General features: G+C 33.1%; 1 protein-coding gene across 4 annotated transcripts in view; it reads right to left on the bottom strand.

The window, feature by feature from the left end:
* The window catches only part of Shab (Shaker cognate b), a 151,671-nt gene that overhangs the window by 86,776 nt on the left and 52,417 nt on the right, over window positions 1-12,478 (bottom strand). Inside the window, exon 1 of one of the 4 annotated variants that reach the window (XM_070653961.1) lies at window positions 11,380-11,504. The exons of 2 other annotated variants lie outside the window; for them this stretch is intronic. The gene's annotated coding sequence lies outside the window, so the exon portion shown is untranslated. Of the gene's footprint in view, window positions 1-11,379; window positions 11,505-12,478 lie in introns of those variants that run through there. One more of the 4 variants, XM_070653962.1, reaches the window with a different exon arrangement.

The following is a 12,478-nucleotide window of genomic DNA, read 5'->3' as shown; positions in this document are numbered from 1 at the left end:
ACCAAGACATATTATTTCATATTTGACTGATGGCAATTTTTCATATATATAGATACGCATGCATATGCGCATATTTGTCGAACCCTAGATTTTACGTAAATGTTCATTATTATTTCAGAAATTTTGTATGAAATTATATACTTCACTAGAGGAATTTTTGTAGAAGGAAAAATTACAGTTAAAACCTTAAAAATTTCCTCTTGTGAAGTATATAATTTCATACAAGATTTACGAGAAAATATCTTCTTGTGAAGTATATAATTTCATACAAGATTTACGAGAAAATATCTTCTTGTGAAGTATATAATTTCATACAAGATTTACGAGATAATAACCTCTTGTGAAGTATATAATTTCATACAAAATTTACGAAATAATAACCTCTTGTGAAGTATATAATTTCATACAAAATTTTTGATAAACTACCCTTTTGTGAAGTATATAATATCTATGCTATATCTATTCTTTAATGATGTGAAAAAAATTTTAATTTCTTGATATTTATTATAATTAAAATAATTATATCAAATAAATATTTTTATATCTATATATATGAAAAATTGCCATCAGTCAAATATGAAATAATATGTCTTGGTAGCGCAATGGTTTAAGTTAAGGTTATTGAAACATAAGGTCCTGAGTTCAAGTCTTGGCATGAGCGAACTTTTTTTTTTGATAAAGTGTGAAAATTATGAAAAATATTCTGCAGAATTTCTGCAGAATTTCTACAGAAGTTCTGCAGAAGTTCTGCAGAAATTCTGCAAAAGTTCTGCAGAAATTCTGCAAAAGTTCTGCAGAAATTCTGCAGAAGTTCTGCAGAACTTCTGTCGACGTAAAAAGTCACTCCCGTGCCAAGGATAGAGCCAGCTTAAGGTGGCATCTAAAGGAGCCCATTAACCAAAATTGTTCTTTACGACCAGTTAAACATTGAAGTATTTAGCAAAAATTTACGAAAATTTATATATTCTCTACAGTTGTAGTAGTACATCATTGCTATATATTCTCGTTTGCAAACTTGTAGCTGTCAACTCTAAAGACATGAGACAGAAATGGTCAAAAATCAGGCCCCAGGCCGACATGACTCTGATCTGAGGTCAAATTTAATCGAATTTAGCTCAAATCTAGCTTGAGGACATAGTCGCGCATGTAGTTAATTACTTTAAATGATGGAAGGATGTGTCGGTTGACAGACAAGTTGATGTCATATTTTTGACACTGCTATCCCGAGCGACACAAATAAAAATGGTCCGCCACGGCGTACATGTGTATATTTGGCTGCCACATTTAGGCGGCTTCCATTTGGTGTTTATAAAAAAGGTTTATCGGTTTGATTTTTCATCATTTTCTAGAATTCACCAGATTTGACTTCGTATTCTTAGCATTTTCTGGTAAATTCCGGATACATTTTCCTCTCATTTCCTATCAACATCCCTATTGAAGTCTGTATAATCACCCATAACCCAAATAAACCATTAATCAAACCCAACCTGCTTACAAATTATTATTAAAAGAAAAATATTTGCAGCCATGCTCCATTGACTAACACACTTTTCTCCTTTGTTCATTTTCACTTTGATTCTTTATTATTATATTGTAGTTGTTGTTGTATTCAGAAATTATAAGCATAAAACAAGCAATTGAGTATGAAAAGAAAAAAATCTCATGTTGTGCATCATTTCCGCCCTTCAAAGTTCATTAGATTTTCACTTTACAAACATTATAATAAAGTTTATTGACTGCCAGCATGTCTGGTCGAGTGAATGAGGCAACAAAAAATAAAATTGTGTAAAATTGCCAATGATGACCAAACGACGATGCAGTTCAAAGTTTCACAATAAAGCTGATAGAATTTCTAGGGTAATTTGTAATTATCAGCACCAGAGGAGCGTTTCAACAGAGTTTATATCTACAAACATGCACAGTATGTGTCTATAATCAGATTACATTGTAAAATGTATCAAAAAAAATTCTACTTCCAATTCCCCGAATGCTTACTGCCATTACACAGCCATAGTAAAACTTTTCATTTTTATCACGAAATAGAAAATTGCAGAATTTTTTTTTTTTTGCTCTTCTCTCTTTCCATTTTTGATGTAAAGTTAGTTGAAGATGTAACTCGAGTGTGTATAGAACACATACAACAAGTGGTAAATGGCAGCTGTTATCGTAAAAAAAAGAAACAGAATATGAAAGAAGAACTTTTTTTTTTATTCCAATAGGAATGAGTGGCATAAACAGCCGCAGCACATTTATGTCAAAGATAGTTGAAGAGTCATGCTTCAATAATGGCTGGATGTGATTTTTTTGCAAGGAATAAAAGTGGGGGGAGTAAGTTTTGTTATGTAAAAGCTTGTTAAAGTTGTGAAAATTTTATGAAAAATAACGGATTTTTAAGATTTTAAAAACTTTGAAAAATAACGACTTTTTAAAATTTAAATAATAACGGATTCTAAAAATTTAAAAATTTATTTTTTTAATTTAAAAGCAAAAAATTCTAAATTTGAGAATAATAAACTTTTGAAATTTGAAAAATAACGGCAGTTTTAAATTTAAAAATAACGACTAAAATTAACGGATTTATTATATTTGAAGAATAACGAAATTTGACTCTTCAAATCAGAAATCGAAGTAAACTCAAATTTTGTTGAAACTTTCTTTAAGTTTCATTAATCACCTTGACATGCAGCATTGATCAATTTCCACTCAACAAAACCACATAATCCATTGTAAGCATGATAAATTATTGATATCCAACTAATTCCTCAATCCAAACACCCGAAAATTTATTGGTCAATCTGTCAAAAATAAATACATAACCTCAAAAAAAATTGACCCAAAACACATATCAAGGAATAAGAATTGCACCAATCCCCCCCTTTCATAACACATTAATTTTCGTTATATGTCATATTCACATGTGGATATTTTCATACATACAACCATGTGAGTGAGCATTTATGCCCCAAATAAGAGAAATCATCGCTGGATGCTAAGAACAACTTTTTTCCCACCATTTTCATCTTAATGCGGTTTACCGTTTAAACATGACCTGAATTCCGACATGGCATGAAAATCTGTCCAGAAATGAAAAAAATCCAATTTTTTTTTGTAATAAAAAGCCAATCATCAGGTACATCCACACACTTCAATTGTGCGCCTGAGATAAATCCTTTCCATTCTAGACCGCAATTTTCTGATTTTTTATTTTTCGATTCCGTTTTCCATTAAATAATGATTTTATGAATAAATTTTCTCACATTGCTTACTGCATCCAATGCTCATTTTTTCCTTCTTCCTTCTTTCATTCGCATTTGCTGACTTGAAAGGATGCAGAGATTTGCAAAAGTTGAATTTCTCGGTCAAATGCTTTTCATGAGATTAAAAAAATTGTTGGAAAAAGTCATCGACGATGAAAAATGGAATGAACTTTTCTTTTTGTCATGTCCTTATGCTGAATGGAAGTGATTGATAAATTTGTTTTTGACTAATTTTTTTTATAAAATTGTAGGAATTTCTGGTGGTTGATTGTGGGAATGGATTTTAATGGATTTTTGAAATGTTTTTGTAATATCTAGTAAGGTAAGTAACGTGAGTTTACATAACAGTGTCATAGCCAGGAACCACGGAAAATTGGATCCGGTAAAAAATTCAAGCTCTTTGCATCATGCAGATTTATGTGATTTATGTCATTTGTTGTCTTTTGGTCGTGTCGACGGTTTTTGTCCAATGCACGTTTTGCTTTCTTCCAACTCTGCACTGTGGCATGATCCAGGGTGTACCAATGCAACACACCTAGCCACAATTTGTGCAACGATTAACACAAACCATGTTGAAGTAACTAGAACAGCGAAAAAGCAACCCAAATTCATCTAGACTGGTTCCTTGGGATCGAACTCCGGACCTTTGAATCAAATTCCTAACTTCCTAGCCAACCAGATCATTGTCGCTTTTTTCGCTGCTTTATCTAGCCCAGTTTTGTCAACACTCTTTGTGTCACGTCAAACCTTGATTATAAGCCTTATCCGAAGTCTCTTAAGTCATGAGAATCAAGGAATTTCCATAAAATTCGGATGCACATTCGTGTGTCACGGCACACAGTTACGACAACAGTGGTCTAATCATTAGCTAGCAGTTAGTTTTCACTACGCTTGTTTATTGAGGCTGAATATTGTCCTAAGTGTTAGATTCCTAGTTAAACTCAAGATATACTTTAGGAAACCAATCTGTAAATTTAAATTGACCTTCAAACCATCAAAATGTATACAGCACTGACTGGTGCCTCAGTTTTATACCTTAACATACGAGCATATACTCAATAAGTATCTTACAATTCCTAGTGAGCTTGCTAATGGGTACCGTAAGGTACTTATTGAACATAATATGGTCTTACATTTGTTTATGGATAGAAAATGTAATTTAACCTTAGTTCAGTGCTCTAAAATGTGTCATTCTCCTCTAATAAACTAATTTTTCCACTGTCTCACATCACGAACCACAAAATTGCTCCCTCTCCAAAAAAAGTTCCTCCTCCTTAAGTCCGCACTTTCTTAATTTATTCTATACAAATAAATTCCTCAAGTATATAAATATCCAAAAAGCATTAGTGCCAAAAAAAAAAAGAAAAATTCTCTGCAAAAAAGCAGCAGCGACAGCAGAAAAAAAAAAGTTTTCATGTTGATGCTTTAACATTATCCAGATAATTCTGATACTGCGTATACATTCATTTCTGCTATTTTTTTCACATGCTGCTCTACAAATTTTTTTTTCATTCTAGTTCTCGTTCTGTTGCTGTTGTGCCTTTTTATTTGATCGGATTTGCAAATGACTCTTGTGTCTCTGAAAAAAATCTATGCGATTAATCTTCTTGACCTTTTTTTTTGTGTATTGTGCCTCTTTCTCTCCATACAGTCACTTTGTTATCTTGAACCATGTAAATCTAACAACAACAATAAAAGGCAATGGCATAACACAAAAATTTGAGGAATAGGAGAAACGGCACACATTGTGGATGGAGGGATGAATAGGCGAGCAATTTTTTTGGGAAATGAGAAAATTGAACGGTAAAGTCATAAAGTCAGTGATTATTGATGGGATTGGGGCGCTTTTTTTGATGGGTTCAATTGGCAATTTTCTGATGTGTACGGCTTGTGGGATTAGTGAAATTAGAGGGTTTTGTAAAGGTAAGCATCAATAATTTGAATTGAAGCTTTAGGCTAGAGTTGTCCAAGCTTTAAAGAGCCACGGGACACATTGACTGTAGAATATTGTTTGCAGTACACTTGAACTTATTCTATGGCACACCAAATTGGTGCGACAAATAGTTTGGACAGCACTGCTAAAGACTAGCATTCTATAAATGGAAAAGTATGTTCCATCTTGGGTATTAGTGACGAATACGCTCTTTGGCAGGTGAAATTATTGTGAATTTTCAAGATCTTTTGGTGTGCCACTGTGGATAATTATAAGACAGTCTTTATTTTTCGTCAAACTTCCTCGTTTATCTGTCCCAGACTCTATACACTGCATGACCAAGGGTATATCAATGCAGAGTACCGAGTGACGCTGTAGTGACTAGAACATCAAAAAAGCTCCCAATTTCAACTAGATTTTCCCTGGGATCGAACCTAGAACCTTAAAGACGATTGCATGACTTTCAAACCATTTAGGCCACCACCGCTTTTTCCCTCACCAAACCCAAACTGACCAAAAACCCATCACATTACATCCATAAAACAAATCCACATCCAAAAAAGCAGAGAAGAACAGCAAAACGAGAAATAAATAATTTTTGTCGTATTTTTTTTTTTTTCATCCTCTCTCGATCATTTCACATCGATACAATACAATAGATGAATGATGTTCCACTCATATTGTGATTTTTATTTATTTCGGCAACAAAAAAAGGAAAAAAAAAACTTTTTCCATAACCAAGTGACTTTTTGTTGTGTTCGAATAATAAACTTGCCCGAGTATACAAAGAGCGTGCTCAGTTTTTTGAGCACGCTTCTGAGCATGCTCAAATTCATCGTTTTACGTGCTCACCATAGCATGCTCAACTGAGCACGCTCATGAGCACACTCTGAATGTGCTCTCGAAAAATATAAAATTTTTTTGAGCGTGCTCAGGTGAGCACGTTCAACTGAGCATGCTCATGAGCATACTCAAAATCAAAATTTTGATGTACTCACCTGAGCACACTACTGAGCATGCTCTTGAGCACATCTTAAGCATGCTCATGCAAAATGGCATTTTAAATATTAGCATGCTCATCTGAGCATACTCTTGAGCATGCTTCTGAGCATATCTTGAGCATGCTCGTGTATTACGCCACATTTAATTTTAACATGCTCTTTTAATAACTTAACATGCTCACCTGAGCACATCGTTGAGCATGCTCTTGAGCACATTCTGAGCACAACGAGGAAATGTGGTTTATGAAATTTTAACATGCTCACCTGAGCACATCGTTGAGCATGCTCAAGAGCACATCCTGAGCACAACGAGAAAATGTAGTTTATGAAATTTCAGCATGCTCAGCTGAGCACATCGTTGAGCATGCTCATGAGCACATCCTGAGCACAACGAGGAAATGTGATTTATGAAATTTCAGCATGCTCACCTGAGCACATCGTTGAGCATGCTCATGAGCACATCCTGAGCACAACGAGGAAATGTGGTTTATGAAATTTTAACATGCTCACCTGAGCACATCGTTGAGCATGCTCAAGAGCACATCCTGAGCACAACGAGGAAATGTGGTTTATGAAATTTTAACATGCTCACCTGAGCACATCGTTGAGCATGCTCATGAGCACATCCTGAGCACAACGAGGAAATGTGGTTTATGAAATTTTAACATGCTCACCTGAGCACATCGTTGAGCATGCTCAAGAGCACATCCTGAGCACAACGAGGAAATGTGGTTTATGAAATTTTAACATGCTCACCTGAGCACATCGTTGAGCATGCTCAAGAGCACATCCTGAGCACAACGAGAAAATGTGGTTTATGAAATTTCAGCATGCTCACCTGAGCACATCGTTGAGCATGCTCAAGAGCATACTCTGAGCACAACGTGGAAATGTGGAAAATCTTGGAAAAATCTATGAAAATTATCCACCTGAAAATACAGTGAAACACCGAAAAAAATAACCAAAAAACTTTTAAAATTAATCAGTAAAATACATAACATTTATATATGGTTTTTGCCAAATATAAATTATTAGGTAAAATACAGCGGTGGCGTAATGGTTAAGGCGATGGTCTCAAATAGCAACGAAGCGGTCTTAGGTTCGAATCCAGGTAAAAGCGAAATTTTCTAACTTTGGTTTTTTCAGTTTATTAATTAAACAGGATTTATTACAATAACATTTTCTAATACTACTAATATTATAGGATTAAAAAAGTACATTCTCTCTCTCTCTTCCATAAGTGAAAATTAATTAATTTTTTTTAAATTTTGCATATTTATGCATGCTTAGTGAGCACGCTCTAGAGCATACTCAGTGAGCATGCTCCTAAATATGCTCATTGAGCATGCTCCTAAGTATGCTCTGAGCATGCTCAACTTTATGTCACATGACACTTTTCAAAAAATGTCTCATGTCACACCACATTCCAGAGCATGCTCACAATGTGCTCTGAGCACGTTAAAAGAGCATGCTCTCTGAGCGTGCTCAGAGGCGTAAAGTAGTGGCATCAGGTTTTGTATGAAAGAGCATGCTCACACTAGCGTGCTCAGCGAAAATTTGAGCATGCTCTTAGCGTGCTCTTTGTACACTCGGGTTGTAATAGCACAAAATCATGAAAGAGGAAATAATTTCAGAAAAAATTTATGATATTTAATATCACATAAAGTTTTTTTTTTATCAGAAAGGTTGCAACTATTGTAACTGAGGCTGGAAAAATGCCTTACGATGAAGAAACAAAAATTCAATTAAAAGTTTTCGCATATAATCAATCTTTTACATTTTTTCGACTTTCTTTCACCTTTATGTTCATGATGCCGAGGGACACAATGAGGAGAATAGTCATTGCTGCCATACAAATGGACCAAAAAGCGTCCTAGCGGTGTCGTCTGGGCAACTTAGTGTTTTACAGTTAGCACACCGACTACGGCAGTGGTGGGCAACTTATGTGCCGCAGAACACTAATTTGCTGGACTTTATCTAGTCTGGGATTCAGTACATTGTAATTTTTAGGCAGAAATCTTTAGTAGTGACTCAATGGTACATTAACGAACACGGTTGACTATTCAGCTTTTTGTTCATGATCCCAAATGACACAATCCGAGGAACTACAGTTGTTGCTGTAAAAAAAATCGAAATTCCCCATTGACCCCAACGGAAAGTATCATGCTCATGAATATGTTCAATTATATTGATTAGGTATGGTCATCGGTAGGTCATTTAGGTGATTATGCTCATAGTCTGTTAGGACACGGTGTCGACAGGGCAACTTCGCGTCTTACTGTTAATACACGGACTATGAATAATGGGCTAATTGAATGCCGTGTACGGTGTCGATCAATGCTTGCTACCAAGATGTGCCGCAAAAACTAAGAGGTTGCCCTCTACTTGACTCGGGATTGAATTGTATGTAGTTTTGGAATCGATTCCGAAATTGTTAGAAATTAAGGTTTTCCGAAGTTTCGGTCTCGAGAATATGACTGAGACTGAGATAGAGACTACTCGGCAAGTCTCAGTCTCGTTTTCGGCATCGGGATTCCTTATTATGGATTAAAAACCCTAACAGCGACGCAGCAGACCCTTAGCAATCGCATTGCGCTGTTCGGGATGCCTTATAGTGAATTCCTTTTGTTCTTATTTCTACATTGTTGTTTTTGTGTATTTTCTATGTATATGTACATACATTGAATTGCCTTCTTCTGAAAATGAATGATGGTAGAATGACTTTGAAGTGGATTTCTTTCATTTAATGCTTATGTGATGATTTTCTCGAAATGCTTTTTTATTTTCTTCAGAAATATTCTAAATATAGGCAAAAGAGAAATAGGTGTGAAGAGAACGATGTAGGAAAATTATTGTTAATTCATGCACTTAGACTTTCTATTGTGAAAAGGAAATGAAGGAAGGTTTTTCTTTTTTGGAAGAAAATGGTGGAAAAAAGGAAAATGTTTCGATTGAGATTATGTGATTTGGGTAGCTATTTGATATACAAATTTTTTTGGATCTTTTTAGAGTGAGGGTATGCTGAGTCAGGTACTTAGGCAAAGTTATGGCAGAATTTAATGAATTTAGAGTCAGAATTTGTGATTTGGACTTGAATGTGTTTTAGGATTTATTGAATTTATTAATATTGAATGAGGTTTAGTTATTCTAGCTTCGATTTAGAGCAAAGTCCGTCTGGATTTCGAAAATCCAACTCTAGGTCCCCACTACTTGACTCTTGAAAGAATTTAAAAACTGTTTTAAAAATCAATTTTAAAATTTTGAAAGTGATATACTTTCTAAAACTAAAATAAATCTTTTTTAGAACTTTTTTTCAAACTTTGAAATCTGATTTTAAGTTTTTAAATTTTTTTTTAAAATTTTAAAATTTCTTTGATATTTTAAAGTTCAAGTTTAAATTTTTACTTCGATTTTCATTCTGCTTAATTTTTTTATAATTTATAAATTTTTGTTTTAGATTTTATAAATTCCAATAATTTTAAAAGAAATTTGGTGCACTAAAGAAAACTTTTAAATTTACACTTTTTTATTTATTCGATTAAGTTTCATATTTTAGTTTATTCAAACTGTTTAATACTTTAATTATTAATTTATTTAATTTCTATAGAACTACCTATTCACTAAAAAACTCTTATTTTATATTTTGGACTTTAAAATTTCTTTACAAAAATAAAGAAATTCTAAGAACAATTCTGAACAAAGTTGCTTAATATGAAAATTGAAACAAATATTAAACTCCAATTGAAAAATTTGAATTTAAATTGTAAATTTTAATTTTTTTAATACTTAAATGTTTTAAAAATTCTAGCCAAAATATTAAATTTGGTTGAAATTCAAGCTTTAATTTTAAAAAATTTCATTTTTTTTCGAAAATTTAAAAAAATTTCAGCATCACTAAGTTTTAAATCTGTTTTAATTCAAGATTTCATTCAATCTAACATCTTAAAAATTAAATGAAAATGTCAAAAAGTTTGCATTAACTTTTCATTTAATTCAAACAATTTTCATTTCACAAAAACTTATTCTTTTCTTAAAAGTCATAAAAAACATTTGAATAAAAGCATTTTCCAGATTCCATTCATAGTAAATAATTTCCTCATCCAACTTCTCCTTTAAAACAAAAAAAGCTACAAAAATTTTCTTTAAATTGAAAAGAATAAAAAAATCCTTTTAAAAAATTATCATTCCCGTTCCAGAAAATTAACTTAAATTATTCCTGCCAAAAACTTTTACAGCACCAGATCAACAACAAGAAACCTCTTCAGAGAGGCAAAAATCCCGAAATTAAAATTTTTTTTTGTCTTCATTAAAAAAAATCTTTTTTTGCCATCTTCTTGTACATCCAAGTCACTTAAAATTCTGTAGGAAAATCCACCATCATATAAATTTCATCACCAACAATATCATAAAACCACAGAGCTTCACAAAGTTCACAGCTTTTATGCCAAGAAAAAAAAGAACTCCAATAAAACATGTAAAAATCCCCAAATTATTGTGAATTTCAATTCCTTTTGGATGCGTTATTGAGTTCCACATACACAAAAGCACATTAATAGAGAATTTTCTACATCAATTGATTCTAGGTCCATAATAATCCAGAACAACTGCTGTATCAAATTTGAGAATTTCCTCAATTTCACAATGACTTGATTATGGTAATTGAGCTTTAAATTTTACACAAACTCGATGTAGCGTCATTGACTTTAATGTAAAATTTGTTGAGCAAGGAATGGGGGTCGTGCGCAAGTGACAGCTTCAGAAACTCGACAAAGCATCATTGACTTTAATGTGAATTTTTTTGAGTTGGTTTTGGGGGTCGTGCGCAAATGACGGCTTCAAAAACTCGATAAAGCGTCATTGACTTTAATGTGAAATTTGTTGAGTGAGTTTTGGGGATCGTGCGCAAGTGACGGCTTCAGAAACTCGATACAGCTTCACTGACTTTAATGTGAAATTTGTTGAGCAAGTTAGAGGGGGTCGTGCACAAGTGACGTCCTCAGAAACTCGATATAGCGTCATTGACTTTAATATGAAATTTTTAAGGGGTTCGTTCTCAAGTAACGGCTTCTAGAGCCAACTTAATCCTCAAATTCACCAACACTAAGTCACAAAACCAACAAAAACTCAACATACCCACGACCATCACTCACGCACACCCCCAAAGTTGCCATACTTTCAGTCAACTTACTTCATACTCAAACATTAATTTCCATTGTTATGTTCGTTCCTTTATTTTATTACTGCACATCCATTGTCATTCTCATTAGTTGCTTTTTATGACAATTTCTATTCCTTTTTTTGTAAATTTCACTTCCATTTCTCTCTCACATTCACAATTTCACTTTATAATTTTCCACTTTTTCCAATTTTCTTTTCTTCTTCTTTTTTTTTTGGTGTGGAACTAAAAAAAATTTTTTTTCCACTTCTTATCAAATATTTATGGACGAAATTTGAATAAAGTTAAATGAAATTAGTTTAATCCACAACATTTTCACGTCCATAATTGATTAAATGACCAACTTTTGTACACTATTGTAACTTTATCAATTGCCAAAAAAATGCCACTTTGAACCAAAATTTTTTATACTTTTTTTCAGGGTGGAGAAAATTTTTCGTACACTGCTGTTCTCTGGCGGTGCTTCTCGTTGTGCAGAGAAAGGCGATAAAAAAAAGCGAAAGATTTTTCCTTTACTGACTGCGACGTTATTGTTATGACGTCATTGTTTTTTTCTTCTCTTTTTTATGCTCGCATGCGCACATGCTTTATGTCTTACCTTTCCAATGGAGCGAAACAAAAAAACTTTTGGATCTGGATAGACATACATACAATCTATACATACATACAAAAATAAGGCAACTATCGCAAGGATGAGGAAAAGCTTTTTTTTAAAGTGGACAAAAATGTACATTTTTAGATGTTCCTTCCTAACAGCAAGCAACAACAACAACATCCAAGAAAATGATTACATGAAAGTCATGTCGAAAGCATAAAAATCATAAAATTGATGATGTGGACCAACTGAAAATATATATTTTTTTTTGTTTCATGCCTCTCGCTTGTTCCTATTTTATTTTCATTCTCATCATCATTCTTTTGTGTGCTGTTGTGTTTGGATGTGGACATTTTTTTGTTGTATTTTTTTATTTCCATTATTCGCCTTTTTTATGTTATTTTGTTCTGGTTGTTTTAACATAATTTTGATAATGCAAAGTTTTCAATTTAGTGGATAGAGAAATTAGGGAAGTTTTTTAATGTATTAAAATTATTTTTTATGGGGATCGAGGAT

The sequence above is a fragment of the Chironomus tepperi genome, unplaced genomic scaffold, assembly GCF_022539635.2.
Source record: "Chironomus tepperi strain 1889 unplaced genomic scaffold, CSIRO-AGI_Ctep_v1 contig_74, whole genome shotgun sequence".
Taxonomy (NCBI): Eukaryota; Metazoa; Arthropoda; class Insecta; order Diptera; family Chironomidae; genus Chironomus; species Chironomus tepperi.
Note: the sequence above shows the minus strand (reverse complement) of the source record. Positions and strands in the feature narration are given on the sequence as shown.